At 43.4% G+C, this 27,870-nt stretch overlaps 1 long non-coding RNA gene across 4 annotated transcripts in view; it reads right to left on the reverse strand.

Annotated features, from left to right (window-relative positions):
• Positions 1–27,870, reverse strand: part of LOC102555040 (uncharacterized) — a 133,966-nt gene that overhangs the window by 82,389 nt on the left and 23,707 nt on the right. For 2 of the 4 annotated variants that reach the window (XR_010066468.1, XR_010066467.1), the window contains exon 3: positions 27,194–27,343. This is a non-coding gene — a long non-coding RNA (uncharacterized LOC102555040). Of the gene's footprint in view, positions 27,344–27,870 lie in introns of all 4 variants that reach the window. The other 2 variants (XR_001837862.3, XR_001837860.3) reach the window with 2 other exon arrangements.

Below are 27,870 nucleotides of genomic sequence, written 5' to 3' on the forward strand. Positions count from 1 at the left end.
GGCTAAGCAGAACTCAATTGTGACTGCTAATATCTTTTTTTGAAACAGAGTCCCACTCTGTAGCCCAGGCTGGCTTTGAACTCAACCCTCCTGCCTCAGGCTCTAAAGTGGTGGTGTTAACAAAGCAATGAACCACCACAATATCCATACAGCAATCAAAGTTCAGTGAAACAGACATCTATTTACCCAAGGATCTTGCAATTTCATACCTAAATATTCACAGAGAAGTAAGGAAAATAAAATAGCTACACAAGAATGTTCAATGTATACACACACTCACACACACACACACACACACACACGACCATCTAGTAAAAACAATCAAAATGACCTCTAAAAACAGCCCAGATTAAAAAAATAGAGATATTTAAGGGACTAGCCTATCCTTGGCAATAATTCCAATAGCCCACAAATACTGTGTATGTATCAGATCAGTGGGTCTGCAGGGTTTTACCTAGATAAGCTTCTGGAACCGGCAAAACTCAGAGAACTGTGCTGGCTTTTTTAGGGGAGGTAGAGACGGCAACTGGGAAAGGGCCTTAGCAAACTATTGCAGATGATAGCAGTGTTCTAGTTTGACATGAATTTGCTTTACCCACAAGTATGCACACCCCCTCCCCAAGCTCTGCAACTGTTTACTTAAGATTTGTGTTTTGTTGGAGACAAATTTTATCCTAAAAGAAAAAAAAGTAATGGGTCTCAAATGTTAATAATAGGCATGTTAAACAGAATGTCTCCTTACAGTGTGTTCTGAAATGCATTGTGGGAAAATGCTCTTTCTTTGCAATGTGCTCTGAAATGCATTGTGGGAAAAAACATGTGTTCAGGTAGTGAGCTGGTAAATAAGTACTAAAGGATCACAAAATAAAGCAAGCAAGCAAAACAAACAAACAAAAAGTGGTTGGTATAGACAGTGAGCACCCTGGCCACTAGGCCGACCTTCGGGGCTGCTGTGGGTAGGCATTGAGGATTGGTTTAAAAAAAAAAAACCCTCTGATAAAACTGTACCAGAGAGGATGGTACCTTTGGTGTCCTTGAGGGTGGTCAGGTTTCCAGGGAGCCAGGGAGGCAGCCGGTGTAGAGGTGCTGTGAGGTGTGCTGCCAGTGGGATGGATAGAATCCAGATTGGAGCTGGGCCCCAAGTGGGGGCTGAGTAGGAGGCAGGGGCTGGCTGGGGACTGGGTGTGGGGGCAGCAGAGTTTAAATCTTTGATCTCTAGCCACTGCCCAAAGGGCTGCCCTATTCTTGGCACCACCAGGTACAAAGGGATGTTCATTGGATGACAGGCTAGCTGAGTTTCCTCCGTCCTGGGGCCAGCCTTGAAGTTCAGCATCAAATTCGGGTTCAAAGAACCATCTCTTCTTAGGAAACATTGATAATCCAAACCACATCTAACCCTGTTCCTCCTTTGATAGGGTAAGTGGGCTGGTAGATCAGAGGACGGCCTTAGATTCCATCCATCTGGATCTCAGCAGAGGTTGCACACTGGCAGCCCCCGGGCTGGATCCAGTGCACAGATGTGTTATGTGTTTTGTTTGGCCTCTCAAAGGGCTGTTTTTAAAAGTTTAGTTCAGTTGCCAGAATTTTAAATCACATAAAATCTAGATGGTCTGCATTTTTTTTTACAACATGGGCCTATCACAGGGCAGTTGGCAGCTGCCCCCCAGGGGCCTGGCCCTCACTCATTCCTGTGTTTCCTATGCCTGTGTGTGCTCTGTCCTTGCCTGCCACTGTGCTAATGAGAGAGAAGTCAGGAGCCAACCATGGACATAACACTAAAGGAGCCTCATGCAGCAAATACTAAGCCCAGTGTTCAGCTCTGAGGACACAACAGAGAACAAAATGACTCTGTCTTTTTTGACACAGGAATTTCTGGAGTAGAAGTCAGAGAGAGAAAGGGAAATATTCTTGATTAAGAGAAAGTCTTAGCTGGATACAAGAGAAGAAACCCTGTAAATCTTGAAACTGGCTATGCTGCCTTGGGTGAAATATTAATCATTTGATTCGCTGCTGTGACCATGTTCCCCACGAAAGAGACTTAGAAAAGGAAGGTTTGATTCTGGATCACAGTTTGAGGCTGTTGTCTGTCATGGTGAGGAAGATGCTCCAGCAAAAGAGAGCTCTCTCTGAGGCAACAGGAGCTTGAGGCAACTTGGGCACACAGTGTCCTCAGTCGGGATGCAGAGTGATGAGTTAGTCTTAGCCTTTCCCTTTTCCCTTTCTATTCACTGTGCCAGTTAGCCTTCAGGGTGGGGCTCCCTCCTCAGTTACCCTTCCCTGGCCACACTGCAGGTTTGCCTCCTACTTGATTCCAAATCCAGTCAGGTTGACAATGAAAATTAACCATTACAGAAGTTTGTGGAAGGAAGACAAAGAGCTTGCATCGTTTCAGTTTGCTCTTCTAAAACACTACAGGCTCTCAAGCAAATGACCTCTTTGGTCTTTGGCCACAGGGTAAAACCATAAACCATTTACTATAAACAGAAAATGCTGCTAACACCACAGATTTTACACTGTCTTCCAGGCCAAATTTGTATCCTAAGTTTCCAACAGTGTAAATGGCACAGCATTGAACCCAAAAAAGATCCAGAGACTCCTCCCATGTCACTGGCTAACTCCTCGCAGGGTGCTGGCCAACATGCTCCTGTAACTTCCACTGTGTGCTGTAATCACCTGGAAGCCTCAGCCCTTCCGGGGATCCTATGCCATCATTCTGCTCTGTAACCCGTGTGCCAAGGGCTTCAAAGCTCCTGGAGGCTTGTTCATGAGGCATTCCAAAAGAACCTCTTCCTAAAGCAGAAATTCTCAAAAGTTGGGAAGACCACATCAAAAGCCATAAAACGTGGACTTTTACAGCTGCTGTTTCTACTCAGCACCTGTGTGTGAAGCACACCATTCTGGGAGGGATGCCCAGCTTTAGGCTTCTGGTAGTTCCAGGTGGCTCAGATACTGATTGAAACTCTACTGCCCCAGACTCTGCTTTTCAGTTTGAGATGCTCAAACCAGATCCTTACCAGATGAGCAGAGATCGTCTTTGAGAGTGACCCAGTGATGGGCTAATAAGACCTCACCACACGCTCAAGTATAAGATCAGTTGAAAGCCAAGGCAATAGCTACAAGCCCAGGCCATTCCTTGAGTCTTGTCAACTGACAATTCTGATAATGCCTGCCCCCCACCCCCACTGCCTACATCTGGAAAGAGGTTCGGAGGTTAGCAAGCTGAGCCTCTAGAGGCCAGGTGGGAAATGGATTTGCACGACTGCAGCAGTAACGTAGCCACAGGTGATACATGAACAAACAAATGTGTTTGTGTTCTAACGAACCTGATTACACGAGTAGGCAAAGGGACAGTGTGCACTGCTCACTTGGTAAGGTGCTTGCCCTGCAAGCAGGAGGTCTTCAGTATCCATTTAAAAGTCAGATGTGGGAGGTAAAGACAGAGGTAGCTGCCGAGCTTGCTCGCCAAGCAATCTTGCCCAACCTGTGAACTCTGGGTTTTCTGAGAGACCGGTGTCTCTAAAACAGATTGAAAGTTACAGAGAAGGACACTTGAAAGACACTTGACGTCGACCTCTGCCCTCCACAATCACACTCATCTATACAAACACATGCCCATGCAGGAATGTATGAATGTGCGTACACACACACACACACACACACACACACAGAGGTCATTTTTGGAGTAGAACGAGAGTCCTGTTCTGGAATGCTGCTCAGTGCGGACCAGCCTCTCTGTTGGGTACTACCCATTCACTCTTCACAGGAATCATGTGAAGATTCCTAGAAAGCCCATCTGCATAGCTGTTCATTTTGATTTGTGTTTTCATTGTCCCCCAGAGGCCATATGGCCATACGGTCACTGGTCTGTTCAGTGGAGAGGTAGAGGAACCGTGAGGAGAAGGGTATAGTAAAATGAGTTTAGATCATTGTGGGCTTTTGAAGGGGATACCGGGGTCTCAGTGCCTCCCTTTCTCTTCTCCTTCTCAGCTGCCATAAAGTGAAATTTTTTCTCTATACAGTATGCTTCCCCCACGATTCCCTGACTTGGACTGGCTTCAAGACAGTGAGAGCAAGCAACCATGAACTTTAGCCTGTGAAACCGTGAGCCCAAAGAAACCATTCCCAATTTAAAGTGACCTCCTCAGGCAGTCTAACACAGCACAGGAAGCTGACCGCCATGTTGCCCTGCAGCTATAAAGTGGAGAGGGTTGAGAGCACTTAGGCTCTAATTAGTTAGAGGAAGTGGAGCTGGCTTGCTAGCCAAGCCAAGTGGCTAGAGTTCCTGAGAATTGCTTTCATGAAAAAGTGGGGAACATCATGAATACGGAAAGGAAACGTAACTGAGAAAGAGCCGGCCATCTGACGAGTCCTAAAGGCAAATGCTTGACTAGGAAAAACACTCTCTATTTCAAACCCACAGAATAATTGCAGATTCGCAATCCTGAGAGAAGCCAGGAAATGAAGGTCAGCTCAGCAGAGAGAGAGAGAGCAGTCCACACAGGGAGTTGTAGCATCATAGAACTTGGTCTTTAAAATTTATCTTAAGAGCTGGAGAATGGCCCAGTGGTTAAGAGGAGGCATGTGGGCCATAGTTCAGATCCCAGCACCCACATCAAGTCATCCACAAATGCCGGTAACCCCATCTCTAAAACACTATCCAAAGTTCTTCTCCGGCTTTGCTGGGTACCCACATGTGTGCGTATTTTCACCTTCAAACACATCGGACATTTCAAAACAAACACATAAAGAGTAAAAGTTATCTTAAAATGCTTGTTTGGGAACTGGAGAGATGGCTCAGTGGGCAGGGGCACTTGCTCTGCAAGCATGGGGACCCCAAGTTTAAATCCCAGGCATAAAGAACCAGGCAGGAAACAAGTAGATCCTAGGAGCCAGCCAGTCTCGCCAGAACAGTGAGAGAGACCCTTACCACCCTGCAGGTCATAAGGCAGAGACAGAGGACGCCCAACATCCTGCTGGCTTCTGTAAATTCGAGCAGAGGCACACGCTCACATGACGCACCACACACATATAACATACTCTCCCCAAATAAAAATGTTTTAATATATATGTATAGATAACATGTATATATCAAATATATTAATGTATGTGTGCATGCATATATGTTTATATAAATGTGTGTGTATACACACACACACACACACACACACACACACACACACACACACACTGGTTTAGTTTATTCTCTTATTGCTGCGATAAGATACCCTAATAAAAAGTGACTAACAAGAGAGCACTTTTTTAAAACTTCCAATGTCTGGTTACAGCCTGTCGTCGTAGAGTGGTTAATGCTGTAGACACCTGAAGCAGCTAGTCACATCGCATTCACAGTCAAGAACAGAGAGAGATGAATTGAGGCACACACTCTGACGGCCCACTTCCTTCATCCTACGCAGTCCAGGATCAAAGCCGCACAAATGTGCTGCATGAAGCTGGCTAGGTCTTCCCACACCATTACTGTAATCAAGACATCCTCCACAGACGTGTCCGCAGGCCAACCTGGTCCAGACGATCCCTCGTTAACACGCTCTTTCTAGGTGATTGTAGCTTGTGTCAAGTTGACAGTTAAAACTATTATTTATGTCATGTGAATTTACATTATGAAGCTTCAAAGATGATAGAGACTCATTAACCAACAAACCTCGACACTGTGCACAATACAGGAACCTAATGCTCTTTTCCCAACCAGTGGCCCAAAGTTCTTCAGCACAGAAGTAAACATCACCCTGAATTGGGGGTATCCTGAATACACCCTATTCACATATGTGGTTGCTATGGTTGGAAGGTAAAATGTACCCCCAAGGTTCATACAGTGAGTGCTTGATTGGCTCCCAGGCAGAGGTGCTATTCTGGGAGTTTCTACGTGTGGCATCTAGCTGTTAGAGGCAGATCCTAAGGGGAGTGACTTTGTAGGTCATTATGGATCCCTTTCTCACTCTGTTTTGTATTTACCTATAACCATGTTGTTAAGAAGCACCTTGCATCTGAAGAGGTGACTCAGTAGTTGAGAGCTTGTGCTTCAGAGGAACCAAGTTCAGTCCCGGGATCCAAAGCATGTGATGCAAAACTACCTATCACTTCCGTTCCAGAGGATCCAAGGCCCTCTTCCTGCCTCTGAAGGAGCCTGAACATATGTGCACATACATATCCATACACAAACATGATAAAACAAGTATTTTAGAAAATTACCTTGTGTGCTTTAACCACAGGCCTGGAATCAATTTCACCAAGAACTATGGGCTGAAGTCACTCAGTGGTGGCCTTTCCTCCTCCTCCTTCCCAGTTGTTTATATCAGTCACCATGACACAGCAGCTACAGAAGCTACTAATGTTCACTGCCCAACCAGTAACATATGTGGACTTAGCAGGGCACACACACACACACACACACACACACACACACACACACACACACACACACCAGTAATTAAAGAAAATAAGAGGCTGTGAGTTTGAAAGAGTGAGGGAAGGAGAGATATGTGGGAGGACTTGGAGGACTGGGAAGGGGAAATGGTGGAATTATATCCCCTGAGCAGTTAATGTGACCCATGTTGTCACATGTACAGGACCTGCATGCTTGTTCTGCTCTGTCAATGCACTACATGGAGTCACCTCAGTGACTTGCCCACTTGTTCATGACCAGCTATTACTGATGATGCTGTGATACAAACCTGTATGCAAGTCTCTCTTGATTAGATAGTAGTGACTTTTCTAGGTTATATGCTGAGTGTATGGTTACATCTTAATTTTTTTTTTTTTGGTTCTTTTTTTTCGGAGCTGGGGACTGAACCCAGGACCTTGCGCTTCCTAGGCAAGCGCTCTACCACTGAGCTAAATCCCCAACCCCATGGTTACATTTTAAAAAACCATCAACTTATATAATTCTATATTCCCACTAGCAACATATGGAGATACCAATCTCCACACGATCATTAATGCTGAGTTTTGTAATCAGTTACAGCCGTGCTAGTGGGTGACTGTGGGTCTCTTGGTTTTGGTTTCCATCTCTAGAATGGCTAATCATGTTGTTTCTTTTCCAGTATCTGTTTGTCATCACTGATGAATATCTTTTTTTTTAAAGATTTATTTATTTCACATATATGAGTACACTGTAGCTGTCTTCAGACACACCAGAAGAGGGCATCAGGTCCCATTACAGATGGTTGTGAGCCACCATGTGGTTGCTGGGAATTGAACTCAGGACCTCTGGAAGAGCAGTCAGTGCCCTTAACCACTGAGCCATCTCACCAGCCCCGATGAATATCTTTTTAAATGTCTGACAATTGTAACAATAGGTTATTCATTCTCATATTATTTTTCCTATTTTTGTTTTTCAATTTTAAAAGGATGCACAGTATAAAATTTACCATTTGGGCTGGAGAGATGGCTCAGTGGTTAAGAGCACTGACTGCTCTTCTAGAGGTCCTGAGTTCAATTTCCAGCAATCACATGGTGGCTCACAACCATCTGTGATGGGATCCGTTGCTCTCTTCTGGTGTGTCTGAAGACAGCGACGGTGTACTCATATAAATAAATAAATCTTAAAAAAAACTTACCATTTAGTCATTTCTAAATTCACTGTTTTGTGTCATTAGAGAAATCTATGTTATTAACCAGTTGTCACAGTCATTCATCACCAGAAGCTTCCAATCATCCCCAAATGAAATCCTGAATCTATTACATATCAATCTCCCATTATCTCCTGTTTTCAATGGTCCAAACATTTAAGCAAACATTCATCAGAGGTGTGTGTGTGTGTGTGTGTGTGTGTGTGTGTGTGTGTGTGTGACTGGACTTGGAGAGATGGCTCAGTGACTAAGAGCACTGACTGCTTTAGCAGAGAACTGGAAATTAGTTCCTAGAACCTGCATGGCGGCTCACAACCACCTGCTAATCCATTCCAGGGGAATCTGATGCCGTGTCTGGCCTCACCAGCACTGGGCATGCTCACAGTACACACATACACACACACACACACACACACACACACACACACACACACACACACACACACACAAAAGCAGTCACTCATACATAGAAAGGAAAAATAAATTTTTTAAAATAGATACTGGTCTGGAATACTTTTCTTATGATGTCTTTTTCTGATGCTAGGTTAGTATTGTAATCAAAAGATTAAGTAGAAGCTGATCTACAATATTTTTGAAAGATTTTTAGATTTTTTAAATTAAAAAAGCACTAATAAAGCCATAGAGACTTTTGTAGGTCATTTTTTTAAACTGTTGTTTGGTTTTTGTTTGTTTTGAGAATTTTTAAATAACTAATTCAATGTCTTTATTTTTAATTTTATTAAGGTTAATTTTTTCTATTAAATGTGTTTTGGTAACGTGTCTGTTTAGAAATTTGACCATTTCCTATCCTAAATCACCTCATTGCTCACATGAAGTTGTCTATGTCCTCACAAGCCTTTTCCTTCCAACCTGCTCTCCACTCGCTGTTTTGAATCTTCTATTTCCCCCTTTGTCATTTACCTAAAGTTTGATATATTTTGTGGCCCCTTTTCAAAAGTCAGTTTTCTATTTTATTGGTTTCTCCTGGTCTTTTCCTCCTTGTGTTAGTTTCTATATGACCCTTTATCATTTCCTATGTTCTATTTATGCTATGTTTGAATTGGTCTTTTTTCCTTGTCCATTTCTGGCAAAAGTTATACTGTTGATTTCAGATTTTTAGTAAAAGTGTTCAAAACTATAAATTATCCTTTCTGCCAACTTAAGCTGCAACCATAATTTCCATGTTGTCTGTGGCCATCTGGCTCAGTTCTAGATGTTTTCCAGTGCCTCACGACGTTTCCCTCAGTTCACGCTGCATTTACTTTACAAATGCTACAGAGCTAGCTACGGTTTGGTTTTTTTATTTTCAATTTCTAATTTAATCTTTCTTTGTCAATACCTCTTGTGGTTACAATGTTTTAAATGTATGGAGATGTAATTTTCAACTATAATATAATACGTGGGAACTATTACATGTCCACCCCTCTGTTGTTGGTTGAACTGTGCTGTGTGTATCATATCAAGTTGGTGTTAACCATGGCCTCTGCATCCTCACTGACTCTCTGTCTTGTGGAAAGCCTCAAAAACATTTGCCATCACAAGATGGCGCTGGCTTCCGCTGTGCCAGCCGACTTCCTTTCAGGAAGCTAGCTGTGTGCGCATGTGTAAGAGTGTTCGCGCCAAGTCTTTGCCCACCCCGGGGCGTGGCAGTGAGCTCATGGGTAAGCGACCAATCAGGCGTGGACGCACCACACTAGGGTGTATATAAGTAGCGCCTTTCTGGGCCCTGGGTCTCTCTTCCTCTTCAAGATGTAATAAACGCTTTGCTGCACGATCCTGGTGTCTACGCATCGTTCCTGCTGGTGAGACGTTGGGCGAGCGACATATGGTGCCGAAACCCACAAAAAAAAAACGCCTCACCATCGCCGGCGCTGAGGAGAGCCTCCGTTTGCGGAGAGGGTCCAGAACTGCAGGTAAGCTCTGAGAGGCATGTTTGGTCTTGATACAGCATGTCAGAAACAGAGCGGAATGAAAGATTAAAGAGCTCAAAGAGAAAAGGTGCACATAAGAAAAAAGGCCCTTCCAAGGACCTTGGATCCGAGGAAGCGAGAGATAGGGGAAAGGACGCCCCGGGAGAGAAACAGGGAAAAGAGGAGAAAGCCCCGAAAAGGAAAAGCCTTTATCCAGTAGAGGAGTTAGAGGCTTTGGGGCTTGATAGTTCAGAAACAGACGAGCTTAGCCCCTCTGAGGAAGAGGATTTAGAAGATGAGGCAGCTCGCTATGAAGAAGAAAGATATGGGCCTAGGTGGAGAGCCACTGTGAAGAAACCGAAAGTTATGGATCCTTTGTGGGCAAGGCTGGTAATTTTGTTTATTTTTTTCTTTGTGTGGGAAGCCATTACAGCCATTAGGACAGGTCAGAGGGTCCTTGCAGAACAACAAGAAAGTATGTCGGAGGGAGAAAAGGTCTCGAAAGAAAAAAAGAAAAGAAAAGGAGATAAAGGAACACAATATTTTGGGAGAAAAATTTTGTCTTTGTGCTTGTAAAAGGTGGGATTAGGCTCTGGAAACTTCACAGAGTCATACTGGTCAGATTTGATAGAGGTAAACCGCCTAAAAAATTTATTCAGGAGAATCAAACAAAAAGATATCTCAATTCTAAACTTTTGTCTTCAGAGTTGTATTTTATTCAGGACTGTGTTTCACTTCCATACCATTTGTAAATGTCAGTCGCGCTGCTCAGATATCCCGTAATATATCTCAGTATCTTACAGGAATTTGGTTTCAACACGTTGATGGACTAGTCCAAGAATTGAGACAATCCATCGTCCATATCAACTCCACTCGAGTGGATGGTCACTGTACAAGTGGTGGGAAAGGGGAAATCCTACCTCTCTGCTGACTCCTATTGGAATCTGGGTCCCTTTGGTGGGACACCATCTAGTTTTTTCCCCTCTGTCTATTGTCTGTCCTTGGTGCACCAAGCTGTCCATATCTGTCAGTTTATGTCTGTGGTTTTTGTTTCTCGTTGCTTAAATGTTTTATGTTTCATGTTCAAAAGAGAAAATGGTGAAAACTTTATCTGCCAGTTGTTCACACCTTGATTTGGTTTTAACTCGTTTCAAAAAAGGAACAATGAATAAAAAACAGTTTCAATCAGTCCTTGGAGCCCTGTACCTGTAGCCAGGTGTCTAGGTCAGCTGGAGAAGCTGCCCGGGGGCTGAGCGTCTGCACGAGCTGATCTTAAAGGTGCCAGCAGCTCCTCAGCTTCTTTGGTACAGGAGTTGATGGCTGTTTCTCTTAGAAAAATCCCTGACTTATTATTAGACTTAACAGGTGACAAGGTGCTTCTCTTAAAATCATAGCTAGAAAAGTAAAAATGGTGCTTGGTGTAAATATTAAAGACATGTGTAGCCACTTCAATTTTGTTTCTCATTGGTTTTAAATGTATAAATAAGCTCTACATGCCTTGGTTATATACTATTGGCTTTTAAGTTATTAGATATGGTTAAAAAGGTATAACATTGGTAACAGAAAGTTGACATAAAGCTGGTAATTTAGATAAAGTCATTCTAGACAACATGTGGCATGAGCCAACCTAGGGAAATAGGTCTAAATTGAGACAATATTTTTATGAAACTCTTATCCTCGAAACCAGGCTTCTAAAAGAATTTAGGACAATGTCTCTTTGAGGTATTGGAGACCGCACCATCGTGGGTTCATATGTAGGAATTGACAGTCAAACTTGGTAACATGAAGGATAGACTTGGTGTTTTAGAGACTGGATTTTGGAGACTAGATCGTTTGTTGGAGGTTGAGTTTTGCTTTCCAAAGTTGTGGTTTGCCCTAAAGTTATCTGTATTTTGATGCTAATTCCACTGCCCCAAGAACAGCTGCCTAGTCAGGTACTCAGAACTCAGGTGACCTTGTGGCTGTGCTCTGGTGTTACAAGGAGAACTTAAGGATTGTGATTAAGGATTGCCAGTGTTTCATTGACTAACTCAAACTTATTTATAATTGAGAAAAAATCAAACAGGTAGAGATTGTTACAAGATTTACGAAGGATTGATGAGGTTTTGAAACTTGTGAGAACATTACAGCCAGTTTGCTTACTCCAACTGCCATTTCAAGATAGATTTAGAAGATTGTTTTTATGCAATTTGTTTATGTCCTGGCGATTGTGAGTTTTCATTTCGTGAGCTTGCTTATAATTTGAGGGCCCATAAAGTGATATCATTAAAAATGGCTAACAGCCTTATATTATGTAATTTTGTTGCTTCTTCAATGTAAGAAGTTAGAACTTTAAATCTTTCAGTGTATATAAAAATTTTTACTACAAACCTTTGCTCTCAAAATGAGCTTTAATATTTAGAGAGTAGCTGTTACACTACTCCAGAAAAGAATATTTAAAACTAATTTTAAACTTCTAAGGATATGTTAGTTGGCTAAGTACCTCACCTTACCAGAGGACTTAGGTCTTTGTTATCCTCATTGGAAACAAAGTTTGTGAGGTGCTAGAGAGATGGCTTAGTGGTTAAGAACACTAAGTACTGTTCCTTTATAGGACATTTAAGAACTCAAACTGGATTGCCTAGACCCCTTAACGAGGGAGGACAATGATACTAGACAGTTTATATCTTAATAAATAAAAAGGGGGAGTTATCCCTGTATGCTATACAATTATTTAATAATACTCCTTTTATTTTCAATTTTAAAATTTGGATGCCAAGGTTTATGGCACCCTAGACATACTTCTGCATTGGCATGATCCTGTCCAGGTATTTTTATGGGGAAGAGGGAATGTTTGTGTATTTTCTAGAGGATGCTACAAGAGTATGCCAGCTGCCAGAGGTGGTTGCTGAGACTTGCTGATCCTGGTTGCATGAAGATTCAGCTCTCATGGTTCGGGTCCCTGGAGTCATTCCTCTGCCCTGAGAGGAAGATGGAAGATCCCCCCTCATTCCCCTGGTGACTCTTGCTGCCTTAACTGGTGTTGTCATCTTACAGTCTGTAGCTTCACAGGAATGCCATCTGCGTGAAGCTGCTGTGGACTGGGGAACTCTGCCCTGGTTGTGCAGATCTCACACATGGTTCCATTGCCTGCTGGTTGTTCCAGAGAAGAATGACCGATCCTAAACTGTCCTGGGAAAGACCTTGTTACTTTCGCTGCTATTGTAGCAGCCATTACTGCTGCAGCCATTGTGTCTGCAGTGTCTAGAGTTACCCTCCCCCAGTCTATTGTTAGGCAAGCACAGTGGGTGAACTTTCTGGAGTAGTTGCTAACAATTGGGAATTCTATTATAGGAGCGGCTTGACTACGGCCCTTGGAGAACCAGATGAGGTGCCCACTACTTATCGGGAGTGGCTCTGTTTGATGCAGCCCTATGCTGTGGATTAGTGTTCATGCTATGGTTGTTTTACAAACCCAGATCTCAACAGAAATGTGACAAGGTCGTTGTCACTCAAGCACTTGTGGCCATTGAACAAGGGGCCTCCCCTGGAATTTGGTTATCTATGCTCAGGAATTAGTCGGCATCTGAGTTCTCTGCTCTTGCACCCCATGGATTTGTGGATCCATTGCACTGGGATGAGAGAGACTCAATGATTCTTTGATCAGCCCTTCTACATCGCTGAGGTTTCCTCATTGCACACGATAGGGTGATCATGATTTCCCCACTAACTCATTTTCTGGCTGGCCTCTTTTGTAGAGTTCGCCCTAGGTCATTTAGCAGTTACTGTCACACAGCACTGCGGTATCCAGAGACAGGCAACTTTCCTCATGCACAGACCAATCTAAGACACGGGGCCCGGTGGCTGTGACATTAGAGAAACGACCTAAGACAGGAGCCACAGCAGACGGACGTAACTACAGAGGCCTAGACCAGCCTCATTCTAGTAAAACAAAAAGGGGGAGATGTGGAAAGCCGCAATAACATTCGCCATTACAAGATGGTGCTGGCTTCCGCTGCGCCAGCCCGACTTCCTTTCAGGAAGCTAGCTGTGTGCGCATGTGCAAGAGTGTGTTCGCGCCAAGTCTTTGCCCACCCCGGGGCGTGCCAGTGAGATCATGGGTAAGCGACCAATCAGGCATGGACGCGCCGCACTAGGGTGTATATAAGCAGCGCCTTTCTGGGCCCCGGCTCTCTCCTCTTCAAGATGTAATAAACGCTTTGCTGCAGAAGGATCCTGGTGTCTGCGCGTCGTTCCTGCTGGCAAGATGTTGGGCTCGAGACACTGTCTGGTTAGTCAGCTAATGGAAGCCTATTTTTTGGTTTGTTTTTTCTTTTGTTTTGTTCGACTTGGCTTTTAGTTTTTGAAGCCAGGGTCTCTCTGACTGTCCAAAAACATGTTCTGTGGGTCACGGTGGCCTCAAACTCACAGAGATCTGCCTGCCTCTGCCTCTGCCTCTGCCTCCTGAATTGCTGGGATTAAAGATGTGAGTCACTGGTACCTGACTTGGAAGGATATTCTTAAAATTTGCAAATATAATGGATAAAGTCTATTTTTCTTTCTAATTCTGTGAGGTTTTGTCAGTGTGTTTGGAAAGGTGTTTTAGTTGTATCTAATTTATAATCGCTTCTTCCTGCTCTGTTGTGATGCTATCAGAAGCATTCTTCCTGCTCTGTTGTGATGCTATCAGAAGCATGCCCTTTGGTCTTCTAACATCTGCTGCCTTGCATTTGATTATGTCTCACACTAAAAGCCACTACAACTCTTATGTCACTCTTTAAGTGGTTATATGTTGTATTTTCTTCTATTTACTGTCAATGTATTTATATCTTTGAATCTACAGTGTGTCCTTTATAGACATCATAAAGGTCGATCTTCGTTTTCGGTCTAATCTGACCATCTTTCTTTGCTTTATATTCTTAGAATTTCTTCTCACATGCCTTCCATTTTACAGATAATTTCTACAGCTATACCTACCCCCTCCCTTACATTTTATATTTCAGTTTCTTGATAACCCCTTTTCCTTGCTTGCTTGTGTGGCTGCCTTCCTTACCTTTAAAAACATTTCATACACGATTAACTCAGCATGTCCAGCCCTTTGTGTCAGTTCTACCTGCAGGTGCCCGGGAAGATGCTCTGTCACTGAGCCATGTCCTCAGACCACACATCTTACATCTACCTAAATTACATGCTGGTTTTACAACACTGAGTTTTCAATCCTTTGTTCTCTACCCCCACCATGTATAGGAGGCCTGCTACAGGGATAATATACATATATAAAATATACATGTCTAGATATTATGCCAACACAGATGGCATGGTGCTGGACACATTATTATCTGGTGCTAGTTTGCTGAGAAACTCACTGAAAGAACTGCCTTTTATCAGCAAACACTGCACAGTGGAACTGGATAGAAAAGCTCCCACAACAGGAAACAATGAGACTGACTTATAAGACTTACAGGGCAGACCCAACCCTATCATTTCACTCTGTGGAAAAATCACACACACACACACACACACACACACACACACACACACACACACGCACGCACACGCACGCACACACATGCACACACACCACATATAGAATTTTTATTTTCTTAAAAGTTTTAGGTAAAGAAAGTAAATCCCAGCACTTGGGAGGCTGAGGTAAGAGGATGTTCCCAGAGCTTGAGAACAGTCTGGGAGAAATGGTGAGATCCTCTGTGGAAAACACACACACAATCACACAATCATGCACACATACACACCCACACATACATATACTTACACATACACACACTTCATACACACACACATATACACACATACACACATACATACGCATACACACAGTCATACATACACACACACATATACACACATACATACGCATACACACACATACACAGAAACACAAATACACACACATATACACATACACAGTGATAAAGGAGAAACAATGTCGTTTCAGGCACATATAAATGCAAAACACACACATACAAGCAACAAAGCATGGACATATGCACATATACACATGCACCATCCTGTCCGTATTTTATAACATGATTAATATAATGGGAATCTAGAGCACTGAGTCAGTTGCAATTCCCCTTGTGATGTCACCCAGTGTTTAAGTATCCCTTCCTCCTGACTCTTCCCATTAACAATATTTATTCTAATTGTCCGTGTGTCTGTTTCAACCACAAGACTGTAACTTACTTAAGATCAGAGACCACAGGTTTTTTTTTTTTTTTGGTTCTTTTTTTTGGAGCTGGGGACTGAACCCAGGGCCTTGCGCTTCCTAGGCAAGTGCTCTACCACTGAGCTAAATCCCCAGAGACCACAGGTTTTCATCAGCCCCTGAGAGAGTATATATACTCAATAAATATTTGTTAAATTAATACATGGACGTAAGTGAGTCAATAGTCACAGTGCACAAACCCCAAGGGAACCCATGCTTTTAGGCCTATGTTTCCTTTCTCCCTGTTTCTTGGAGCAGTCAGCCAGGGAGCTACTTCCTTTACTAAGGTGGAAGTGGTCAGTGCTGAATTAGGGGATGAGGCAGCCGTATGTGAGCTTTGATGTGTGTGAACCTTACTGCAGCATCTGGAAGAAAATTATTTTCCAAAGCAGCTCCCATTATAAGTAAAGGATCTAGAACTTCTGGCAACCCAAAGTTTGTGTGACCATAGCTGATCTGTCTAATTGTCAGCCTAATCTAGTGGGTTATTCATTCCATACTCCTTGCCAATCCTGTGCAGACATGTGGAAGAAGACAGCTGCCTGGAGGCTGTTCAAGAGAACGATTGCAGACTGCTACAACCACTCTGGAAATCAGTCTGGAGGTTCCTCAGAAAATTGGACATTGAACTGCCTGAGGATCCAGCTATACCTCTCTTGGGCATATACCCAAAAGATGCCCCAACATATAAAAAAGACACGTGCTCCACTATGTTCATCGCAGCCTTATTTATAATAGCCAGAAGCTGGAAAGAACCCAGATGCCCTTCAACAGAGGAATGGATACAGAAAATGTGGTACATCTACACAATGGAATACTACTCAGCTATCAAAAACAATGACTTTATGAAATTCATAGGCAAATGGATGGAACTGGAAAATACCATCCTGAGTGAGGTAACCCAATCACAGAAAAACACACATGGTATGCACTCGTTGATAAGTGGTTATTAGCCCAAATGTTTGAATTACCCTAGATGCACAGAACACATGAAACTCAAGAAGGATGACCAAAATGCAAATGTTTCACTCCTTCTTTAAAAGGGGAACAAGAATACCCTTGGCAGGGAATAGGGAGGCAAAGTTTAGGACAGAGGCAGAAGGAACACCCATTCAGAGCCTGCCCCACATGTGGCCCATACATATACAGCCACCAAACTAGATAAGATGTATGAAGCAAAGAAGTGCAGGCAGACAGGAACCGGATCTAGATCTCTCCTGAGAGACACCCCCAGAATACAGCAAATACATAGGTGAATGCCAGCAGCAAACCACTGAACTGAGAACGGGACCCCCGTTGAAGGAATCAGAGAAAGGACTGAAAGAGCTTGAAGGGAGACCCCATATGAACAACAATGCCAACCAACTAGAGCTTCCAGGACTAAGCCACTACCCAAAGACTATACATGGACTGACCCTGGACTCTGACCTCATAGGTAGCAATGAATAGCCTAGTAAGAGCACCAGTGGAAGGGGAAGCCCTTGGTCCTGCTAAGACTGAACCCCAGTGAATGTGATTGTTGGGGGGAGGGTGGTAATGGGGGGAGGATGGGGAGAGGAACACCCATAAAGAAGGGGAGGGAGAGGGATTAGGGGGATGATAGGAAAGGGAATAACACTCGAAATGTAAATAAGAAATACTCAAGTTAATAAAGATGAGAGAGAGAGAGAGAGAGAGAGAGAGAGAGAGAGAGAGAGAACGGAGAGACAGTGTTCCAACTCCTGTGCACCTTGTCTCATCTAGGCGCTCACTCCTGACCCACAATAGCTGCATGTGTGTTTCATAAGAAGGCAGGTGTCTTAGAGATTCACTCCTGTGAAGGGACACCACAGTCAAGGCAATCCTAACATTTACTTAGGGCTGGCTTACAGTTTCAGAGGTTTAGACCATTATTATCACTGCTTGAGGCATGGCACTGCGCAGTCAGACACAGTGCTGGGGGAGCTGAGAACTCTAACCGTCGAGAAGAGACAGCTGTTAGCACTGGGTGAGCCTGAGCATAAGAGGAGACCTCGAAGCCCAACCCTTCCTCCAACAAGGCCACACCTCCTAATAATATGGGCAAGCATTCACATGTATGAACCTACAGGGGTCACCTATTCAAACTGTCACACCAGGTGAGCAGACAGCCTCATGAGTGGAGAAATCCCAGGATCCCCAGCTGTCCACCTTTCCTCTGTAAGATAACACTCTTCCTGAGCTAGGTGTGGGGATATATGCCTCTGTCCTTGGGTATGTGGATGACTGGGGCAGGCAAACTATTTGAATCCATGTGTCCAAGACCAGCCTGAGAAACAATGAGACCCTGACTCAGAAAAGAAAGGGATGTGGGGAATCCCAGTTGTTTAAACTGGTTTAAATTAGCGATTTTGTGCACTTCAGACAGACAAAGCAAAACAAAAACAAAAAGCAAACCTATGCAATCACAGACTTGTCACTAGAAGAGAATCTCAGATAACAATCCAATTTCAATTTCTCACTTTACATTGAGGAAACAGACTGACCAAGACAGGTAGAAAGGTTTGTACAAAACCACAGCGTGGACAAAAAGAACCAGAACCAACCCCAGGTTCAGTCTCAGTTTCTGAGGTTAGATCAGTCAGTTTATGGAAGTTATGGAAGAGGTGCTTAGAAAACAGACACATGTTGGTCATATTTTAGCATAACTGCACTACAAAGGCTTTTGGGACACTGTCCCTTTTCTTCTGTCTTTATTTTTAACTCACTTCCCTCCTAGAAAGGAGTCATGATGTCAGGAAGTGCCGCAATCATCTTGCAAGTCTATAAGACACAAAGCCAATCTATTAAAACAAAACAAAACAACCAACAGAACAAAGCAGTGGGTTAAAAAGAATTTCCTGGGGCTGGGGATTTAGCTCAGTGGTAGAGCACTTACCTAGGAAGCGCAAGGCCCTGGGTTCGGTCCCCAGCTCCGAAAAAAAGAACCAAAAAAAAAAAAAAAAGAATTTCCTTCCCAGCTCCAGACTGGATTGTGTGAGGACTGTAGGTCTGTCTATACTCATACATGCTGGGAAGTATGAAAGCCAAAGTCGAAAGCATTTCTAGTGGATACTGGCTGAAGCATTTCTTTCATATCTCTCTGTCTGTCTGTCTATCTGTCTGTCTCTCTCCCTCTCTCTCGTACTCGTAGACAGACTTACTGTAACAACAGGAATTCAGGCAGGGCTTCTGTTTCAAAGATGGTATACATTTTTTTCTTGCTTTTACTATTGTTAAAATATAACTTGTTTGGGTTTTTGTTGTTGTTTTTGTGTTTTGTTTTGCTTCGTTTTGTTTTTGTTTTTTTGGCCTGGTTTTGTTGCTTTTTATGTTGAAAGCATTTGGAACCTACACAGATGCTGCAACAACAGTACAATGAACTCCTGTACATTTTCCATGGAGCCTCACAAATGGTTACCTTGTATCTCACTGTATTTCTCGCATCCTGTTTGTATGTGATTGTTGATGTTGACTGCCAGCTTCACTGCCCTGACTGGCTCCAGAGAGCTTTGTAAAACACACCTCTGAGCGTGTCTATGGGGTGTTTCCAGAGAGAATCAACATCCATGAATTCAAGCAGCTCTGTGTCATGGAGTGTAGGCCTGGAAGGAGTAGGGTAAAGGCAGGAAGCCAGGGGTTGCCCTTCTTTCTCACTGCCTGCTTCCTGTTCACTGTGATGTGCACTTCCTTGTCCCACTGAGTATCTTCCTCAATCATACTCTGTCTCGGCTAGCTCTCTCATCAAACATGAACTATGCTGACTCGCTGGAATGGCTTGCTAGTAAGCGCACCTAGGCTTCTCCGTATCCATGTCCCTGTAACAGGACTACAGACATGTGGCACCACTGGCTTTTCACACGAGCGTTAGTGGTAAGAACACAAGTCTTCAGATTTATACAGCAAGCACTTTACCCACTGGGCTTTCTCCCATGCCCACAAACCTTTTGGGTCTCAGTTGTAAACACCATCAATGTTAACTCCCAAAATTTCCATGTGTATTGTGCATCCCATACAAACAAAAATAGTATTTCACGGGCTGGTGCCATAGCTCAGCAGTAGAGGGTTTGTCAAACAGCATGAAGCCCTAGTTCAATTCCCAGAACAAAACACAAACTACAAAAATCCACAAGACAAATCAAGAGCTCTCTCACATACTGCTATACAGTTATGAAATTTAGGAAATTTAAGATTGAAGATGTATCATTAATATTTCTTAGCTCATAAGACAGCCATATGTCCTACAGTGTGACAGCCCTTTCATTGTGGCAAGACTCCAGCCTAGCTAGGTTGTCATATCTTTTTGGTCTTTCTTAATCTAAAATAGTTCTTCAACCCCTGTATTAGAGAAGGAGCCTGTTGCTTCATGGAATTCTTCTCTATCTGGTAGTTTCTTCATTATGAGATTCAAATCATGAAGTCTGGGCATGAGTAGGGTGTTAGTGATATCCACTCTCAGAGCACCACATCAATGAGGTATGACTTGAAAATCATGGAGGGAGGCATACGTATGATCGGTTCTAAAGAGAAGCTCATCCCTGGCTCATCCTGGCTTGAGCTGTTGTCACCGTGAGGAGCAGAGAAGTGCCTTTCTTACATGGCCCAAAGGCTGAGTACAGTCGTTGCCATGGTCTGTCTATGAGTAGCTCACAGATTAGGCAACAGGTTCAGGATGGATTCTGCACACCATATTTGGAGGAAGCAGGGCACTCTCTCTTGTAGACACAATGGGCTAGTTGCCAGGCAGACTGGAAGCCACTGGGAAAGGGCTAATATGGACACAGGACATCTGGTTTTCTTTAAGGACTGCACAGCCTCCCTAAATACACCTGAAAAACTTGGAGTCCCAATTCCTGTGGAATCCACAACCAAAGAGCCCTGAACTGTGATTTATATAAAAAGTAGCCATTCCTTAATTTTCCACAATGGCCTCATTCTTACCTTATGAACCTGTTGTGTCAGTGTGCCCTTTGATTTGTGGAGGAATTCCAACCCTGAATAACTATCCCTTTTCTTTTCATTAAAGTTAATCCCCACAAAGACACTTTCATCCGCTGATTAGTCATGCCCCAGTGCACCCTGCTAACCAGGGGCTAAGTTATTGATGTATTGAAGATGTAATCTCTAAGTCTTGGGAGCACTGAAGAAACCCTAACATGTTATTTGACAGTCGGCCCTGCACAATGTATTGCCTCCTTTGAGCAGCCTTGGTCACACACGCTCCTCAGGGCTCATAAATTTCTGTGGCCTGACTGCCTGTGAGGGCTGAGTTTATTGTGGAGCCAAGAGTCAGCTGCCAGTGCAGATTGCCTGGCACCCCCGTTTACGATGGTGCCTTCTGCAGACTCAAGTCTCCATTCCCAAGAGTCGGAGTCCAGCATAAATCTATCATGCCAGCAGCTGCCACTCAGGGGCTTGGGCCTTGCCTGCAACCTCTCTCACAAACTCTCACCAAACCACAAATCAACAAGACTATACTCGGGATGTGCTATGGGCCCTGGAGGCACTGTTCCTTCTGATTTGGAGCATGCTTAAGCTGGGCTCAGTCTTAAGAGAATCTATTGGATGGTGACTAGTCTATTCTGCACACAGAGAACCCTTCATGGAAATGTATGATGGTCTCTCATCAACCAAGTTCAAACTCGTAGGTTTTAAAAAGAATAATTTTAATTTTTTTATTTAAAGAATATGGACATATGGGTGTCTGCCTGGGTGTATGTCTGTGTACCATGTATATGTTTGGTATCTGCAGAGACCAGAAGAGTGCATCAGATCTCCTGGGATTCAACTGACAGATTTTTTTTTACTATCTTTTATGATTTATTTATTTTATATATGTGACTATATATTGCTGTCTTCATGCACACCAGAAGAGGGCATCAGATCCCATTACAGACGGTCGTGAGTTATCATGAGATTGCTAGGAGTAATCTGCTGAGAGAATTCAGCTCCTTGTGGTGACAGGACTGGGACCTCCTCCATATTTAGAGGCCTTTCACCTGTGGGCATTTTCAGTGCATGAAATATTCCTCTTATTTTGAATGACTTCCTTGTCTATATCTTCTACTCCCAATTGGACAACATGTTTGCTGAGCCGAGCAACTGGCCTACATCTTATGTGATGAGGTCACTGACCATGAACTTGGATGCCAGGGCAGTAACAATTGCTGTACAATCACATATCTTCCTTCCAATTTCTATGTTTAACTCAAGGGGTGCAGTCTCTTAAATGGCAATTATTTTTAAATTTGATATGTATTAATATTATTTGTGCATATGTGAGTGTGAATGTCGGTTTGTGTGTGCCACAGAACACTTGTAGGAGTCAGAGGACAAATTTGGAGGTTGGTTCTCACCATCCACCTTGTTGAGGCCAATCTTTCTTGTTTCTGCTGTACAATGTATTTCAGGCTCGCTGGCCTTTGAGCTCCAGGCTCATTCTTGCTTCCACCTCCCACCTCTCTGTAGGAGTGCTGGGGTTACAGCATATACCACCACAAGTGACTCTCTACATGTGGTCTCAGGACTGAATTTAGGTCTTCTAGTTTGCATGACAATCGCTTTTAAGAACCAAGCCATCTCTAGCATGAAAATTATTATTTTACTAGCACCAGAGATGGACAAATCCATACCTTCAAGTATGCATGGGACTAGAATTCTAACACCCTCAGCTGCCTGCCACAACCTTCGGGAAGACAGTCAGGCTGTGTTTTATATAAATGAAACAGACAGGTATAGATAGATAGATAGATAGATAGATAGATAGATAGATAGATAGATAGATAGATAGATAGATAGATGATAGATAGAGACAGACAGACAGACAGACAGACAGACAGACAGACAGACAGACAGACAAGTTGTTTTCCCTGAAGGAATGGGGTGTTTGAATTTATCATAGTGTGATCCATGACCTTTTTGTTTTTGTTTTGTTATTGTTGTTATTGTTGTTTTGTGGGAAGAAAAAGATTTATTTCAGTTTAAGTTGTAGTCTCTTATGAGGGAAGCAAGGGCAAGAACTCAGAGTGAGAATCCAAAGCAGAGGTCATGGAGAAATGCTGTATGCTGGCTTGCTCCCTTGAACTTCTTATCCTGTTTCCTTATTTAACTCAGACCCAGGGATGGCACTGCTCACAGTAGGTTGGGCCCTCTGCTGTCTGTCACTAATGAAGACAATGCCTACAGACTTGTCTATAGGCCAAGATGACAGAGGCACTCTCTCAAGTGAAGTTCCTATTCCCCGATGACCCTGGCTTATGTCAAGTTGACAAAAATTTAACCAGGACAGGTTCCACCCCTGTTGCCATGAGTGGGAGGAAGAAATGTATTGCTAGGCACTGTCAATGTTACTTTGGGCTTCGTAACTTCCTTTTTTGTTTGCTTCTCTTTCCCTTCTCAAAACCCTACCATATGCCCCTCCCCATTGCCTTCACATTCATGGCCTCTGTTTTCACTAATTATTTTTTCATCACATATGTATATACATATATTCCTAAACATAACCTGTTCCGACTATATATTGTTACTTGTATGTATGCTTTTAGGGCTGAGCATATGGCCCTGGACAATTAAACTCAGCCCTGGACAATCAATTGGTGTGCCCTTCCTTGATGAGACTTCATGGGTGCATCTTTTAATGTTTCTATGAGGCACAATCTCATAGGAAACTCCTTGACCCTGTTGATTTTACAATATTTCCAATACCTTTCAGAAATGTTTCCTGAGCCAGACTGGGCTCCACAACAAGGCATTTGATTGATTGTAGTTTTCTGTAATGGTCTCCATATAATGCACAAAAGTTTTCCTTGATGAAGAGTGAAGACCACATTTATCCGAGGGTGAAAAGACACGTTTATATATTGTTAGGATCACCCTAGATTGTAGCACATCCTCTAATAACCAGCATGAATTCACTAGCACCAGGTAGTTGGCTAGGGTTCCAGTACCAGGAATGGCTCTGCTCTTGTTGACTGGGTCTAAAGTCCAACTAGAGAGCTGTTGGTTACTGCCAATGTATGCATGCCACTACTGCACCTTTGGCTCTCATGCTCACGGGGGGCTGATCTGGTTCATAGAGGTCATAATACATAGTACTGTGGTCTGACTTGCTCCTTTGGTTCTCATGCTTACGGGGGGCTGATCTGGTTCATAGAGGTCATAGAGGTCATAATAGGTAGTAATGTGGTCTGACTCACTCCTTTGGAAGCTCGCATGATGCCTTGGAGCTTCTGCTACTGTGAAAGTTGGTCCTTAGGGAGGCATTAAGGTCAGATGCAGCCCACGGGGCTCTGGGTCCTGCTTCTGAAGTGCATGGTGTCTTTAGCCATAGGGATTTACTTCTCTATTGAGGGCAGGAACAACAGCCTACATGACAGGAAAGTCTCTTGGATGGCCCCAGCCAACAACTCAAAAGACTCAACTCAAACACTCATGTCTGGTTTTCTGGTTTTTGTTACAGAGCATTGTCAGCCTAACCTTGTTCTTTAATCTGAATCTCCCTCTTTACTAAAGTAATTGGGTAAGTTTGTTTTTTTGAGGAAGGCCACATAGTCCAGGCTGGTCTTTGTGATCTTACTGCTCCTGCCTCCTCTATACAGGGATTCCCACCATGCCTGGCTGAGGCTATAACTCCTTGTGTTTACTGTTCATTAAAAGGTCCTCTTTGAAAAACGAGCTAGGTATATCTGTGACCATTAATTCGTAAGCATTGCTTCTTTGTTTTAACTAACCTTTTGCCTCATGAGATATAAATTTTTCCTACTTTCCCATATTGCTAGAAGTCTGACATGCTAGCGCCTCACTGTAGAAGAGACTTTATTTTTATGTCATAGTTATCATTTTTTTCTTCTAAGGCCTTTTTTTAAAGTTTTGAACTTGGGTTTACAAGCCTTCTGTCATAAATTAATATGATATTTTCTTCTAATGTTTATGGCTTTTTAACATTGAACATGTGCTTCTTCTGTCTGTCTGTCATCTGTCTGATTCAAGATGGCAAGATGGTAACCTCAGGCCCTCTCACATTTCCAGTTTCATGTATTTAATAACCTGCCCATTTCCCACTGAGCTGAGACACCACCTCAACTTTGTCCTGAAACCCCAGTCTAAACATTAAGCTATTGTTTTTCTAAATCTGACCCTGAGTCAATACCATGCCCTCTTAATTACCTTACGCTCAAGATCCATCTCCTTCTCAGGTGGGAGACATCTTGCCTACTCCATCTCCCTTTGAGACAATTATCTTGGTTATTCTTAAACATGTTCTTTGTGAATTTTACAATCAGCTTGTCAAGTGCCAAGGAAAAAATCATGTTAAGATTTTGGTTGAAATTATTTTAAACTCACCGATTACTTTTGGGAACTTCACACAGCCATTGCCAAAGGTTTGTAAAAATGAAATAAAAATCAAACGTAAGTGCAAAGTGCGAAGTGCAGAGCTGGGGTTGCTGGGGACAGAGTTCTTCTATGCCCTCAGACCCATGTCTGTCCAGAACTAGCACTGCAGTGTCCCATTCTAGGGTTTATTGGACCCTGTTTGTCTGTTTGCCTGGATGCTTCCTCGTTAGGAAAAAAATGGTCCCTCACTTTAATTCTTTTTTTCAAAGTAGGAAGGGTTGGTTTTAAAACCTTAAGAAGAGCAAAGTGACTCAGTCACAGTTACCAAGACTTGTAACCAAGCCTGGAGCTCCTGTGGAGAAGGGAAGAGGGAACTTCACTAACGGTCCTCAGATCTCTCGTTTGCCGTTTGCCTCTGCATGTGCATGCCTATGTACTTACACAGTAGGTAAAAAAAAATGTAATTAAAATGTTTTGATGTTTAAAAGAAAGGGGCAGAGGCTGGATAAACAAAACAGGGAAACACACACACATCGTTTGTATGGTGTGTGTGTGTGTGTGTGTGCGTGCGTGTGTGTGTGTTCATATGCACACGTGTCTTGGTGCTCATGGAGGCCAGAAGATGACAGATGACCTGAAGCTGGAGTTACAGGTGTTTGTGAGCTGCCTGATGTGGGTGCTGGGAACTGAGCTCAGATCCTCTGCGAGAGCAGCAAGTGCTCTTGACTGGCCTATGTCTCCAGCCCCTCAAATGATAGCGTTTGAGTGTGTTTTATGACTGAGACACTTACGTGTACCCACCCCCACACTTTAAATCATCTCTAGCTTCCTTACAACACCCGATACAATGAAAGCACTGTGCACATTACTATAAAGGGTTATTAAGGAATAATTACTCAAAAATCAGTGCATGCTCCAATAGATGTGGGTGTTTTCTTTTACCCTAAATATTTTCAAACTGCAACTGGTTGTGTCTGTGGAAAAGGAATTCACAGATAAGAGGAGCAGCTGGACAGATGGATGTAGATGGCCTTCCTAGACAGGTTCTCTGGTGTGAAACAGTCACTACCTGGCCTGGACTAGACCTCTAAGGCCTGAGGGGTATGGCTTGAGGTAAAAAGGATGTGGTCTTGAGACTCCCATGGACGATCACCAGGGACTACACACAGCATTCTGGGCAGACATTAATCTACCCATCATGAGCAGCTAGGCAGGGAGAAGCTGAGGGGAGAGCTGGGTGCTAAAAGAGGTTCTAAGACTAACATGCATGGAAATGGCTGTCTTCTAGAATTATCATTTACTATGTTTAAGATGAATTTTACTATTTTTCCCTCCTTCCTTTTTAATCTCAATCTTTGCAAGAAAATAATCTCAGACTAGGTAAAGACTACATACACTACATTGCCTTTCTTGAAATAGTAAAAAAACAAAACAAAACTCAAAACAATAAATATAAAACAAAAAGTAAACAAGCAAGCCAACAAACAAGCAAAAGCCAAAGCAGTTCTCATTTCTGTCTAGAAAGCACTTTGCTTGTTTTTGTCTTTGTTCTTCTGAGACAGGATTTCTCTGTGTAGACCTGGCTACCCTGGAACTCGATCTATAGACCAGGCTGGCCTCAGACTCAGAGATCTGCCTGCCTCTGCCTCCCAAGCGCTGTGCACCACCACTGCCGCTTAGATGCATTTTGAAATGCTGTAAAGCTGCTTAGCTGAGGAGGAAGGGCTCAGTAAGGGTTCTTCCCCATTCCTCTTTGCTGTGAAATAGATTCAACCTTGAGCTGATAAAACCAGCGTCTGCTAAAGCTCAGAGTGGCTATTGTAACCTTGGGGGGGATTTAGCCTCCTCTAGAAAGCATTTGCTGTCAGACCACGAAGGAGGCTCTGTGGCCTGGGCCTTGACTGGAGAGCATTTGCTTTCTCTAAGCCTACATCCCCCCCTCAGGCTCTGGACAGTGTCCTTCAGTGGGAATAAATTCCCAGCACATGAAGTTAATTTCACTTAGCTTATCAAAAGTCTTGGCCAGGTGCCAGAGCAACTGACTATGAAAATATTCAGTTACCACAGCTGGGATTAGGTGCGTTGTTTTGTTATGGATTAGGAACTGACTGTGAAACAGGAAGCAAAGGAGAAGTAGAAACACCCAAAGGACATTCCCTTACCTGCAGCTGGGAGTGGCCCTTTAAGAGATGGGTACAAGACATCGAAGTAGGAAGTCGACTTCACAACGACTTCACAACCATAAAAGACACTGCTGAAGCTGCAGTCTGAGGTGCTTCCTTAGATGAACTGGAAAGCCTCAGTTCTCTGACCTGTAAAGCCAACGTACCTTCTCAATGGGTGGTGAGGATAGATAAGATGGTGCCGCTTACCTCATGTTGGGAGCGCTCTACTTAGTAATGGGACCGCTCAGGTTCCAGCAGCAGCACTCAAAGGGTGGAGGTGGGAGGGATGTGGCCATATTCCAACAAAACTTTATTCACAAAACCTAACGGAGACATAAGTCCACTCTCCAGATGTAATTAGTTAGCCTCTGACTTAGCCTGTGCTCTCCCTGCCGTTGGGACGGTAGACAGTGGGTCCCCTTGAATGCTGGCTGTAGTCCTGACACACTTCTCTGCTAATGTGCCATGTGAGGCGAGTCCTCCAGCCCTGAGCTGCACCTCAGCCCTGCCACCTCCGTCAGATTCTGTCACTTTCTACTTAAATCTTTCGATAGCTTCTTCCACATGGTGACTTTGGACCATACTGTTAGAAAGCCAGAGCTGCCTTCCTAAACCCACAGTTCTGGGCTTCTCTTTCGGATCATGAAAACAGCATTGCTGCTGGAGTTTTAGGA

The sequence above is a fragment of the Rattus norvegicus genome, chromosome 5 (genome assembly GCF_036323735.1).
Source record: "Rattus norvegicus strain BN/NHsdMcwi chromosome 5, GRCr8, whole genome shotgun sequence".
Classification (NCBI taxonomy): Eukaryota; Metazoa; Chordata; class Mammalia; order Rodentia; family Muridae; genus Rattus; species Rattus norvegicus.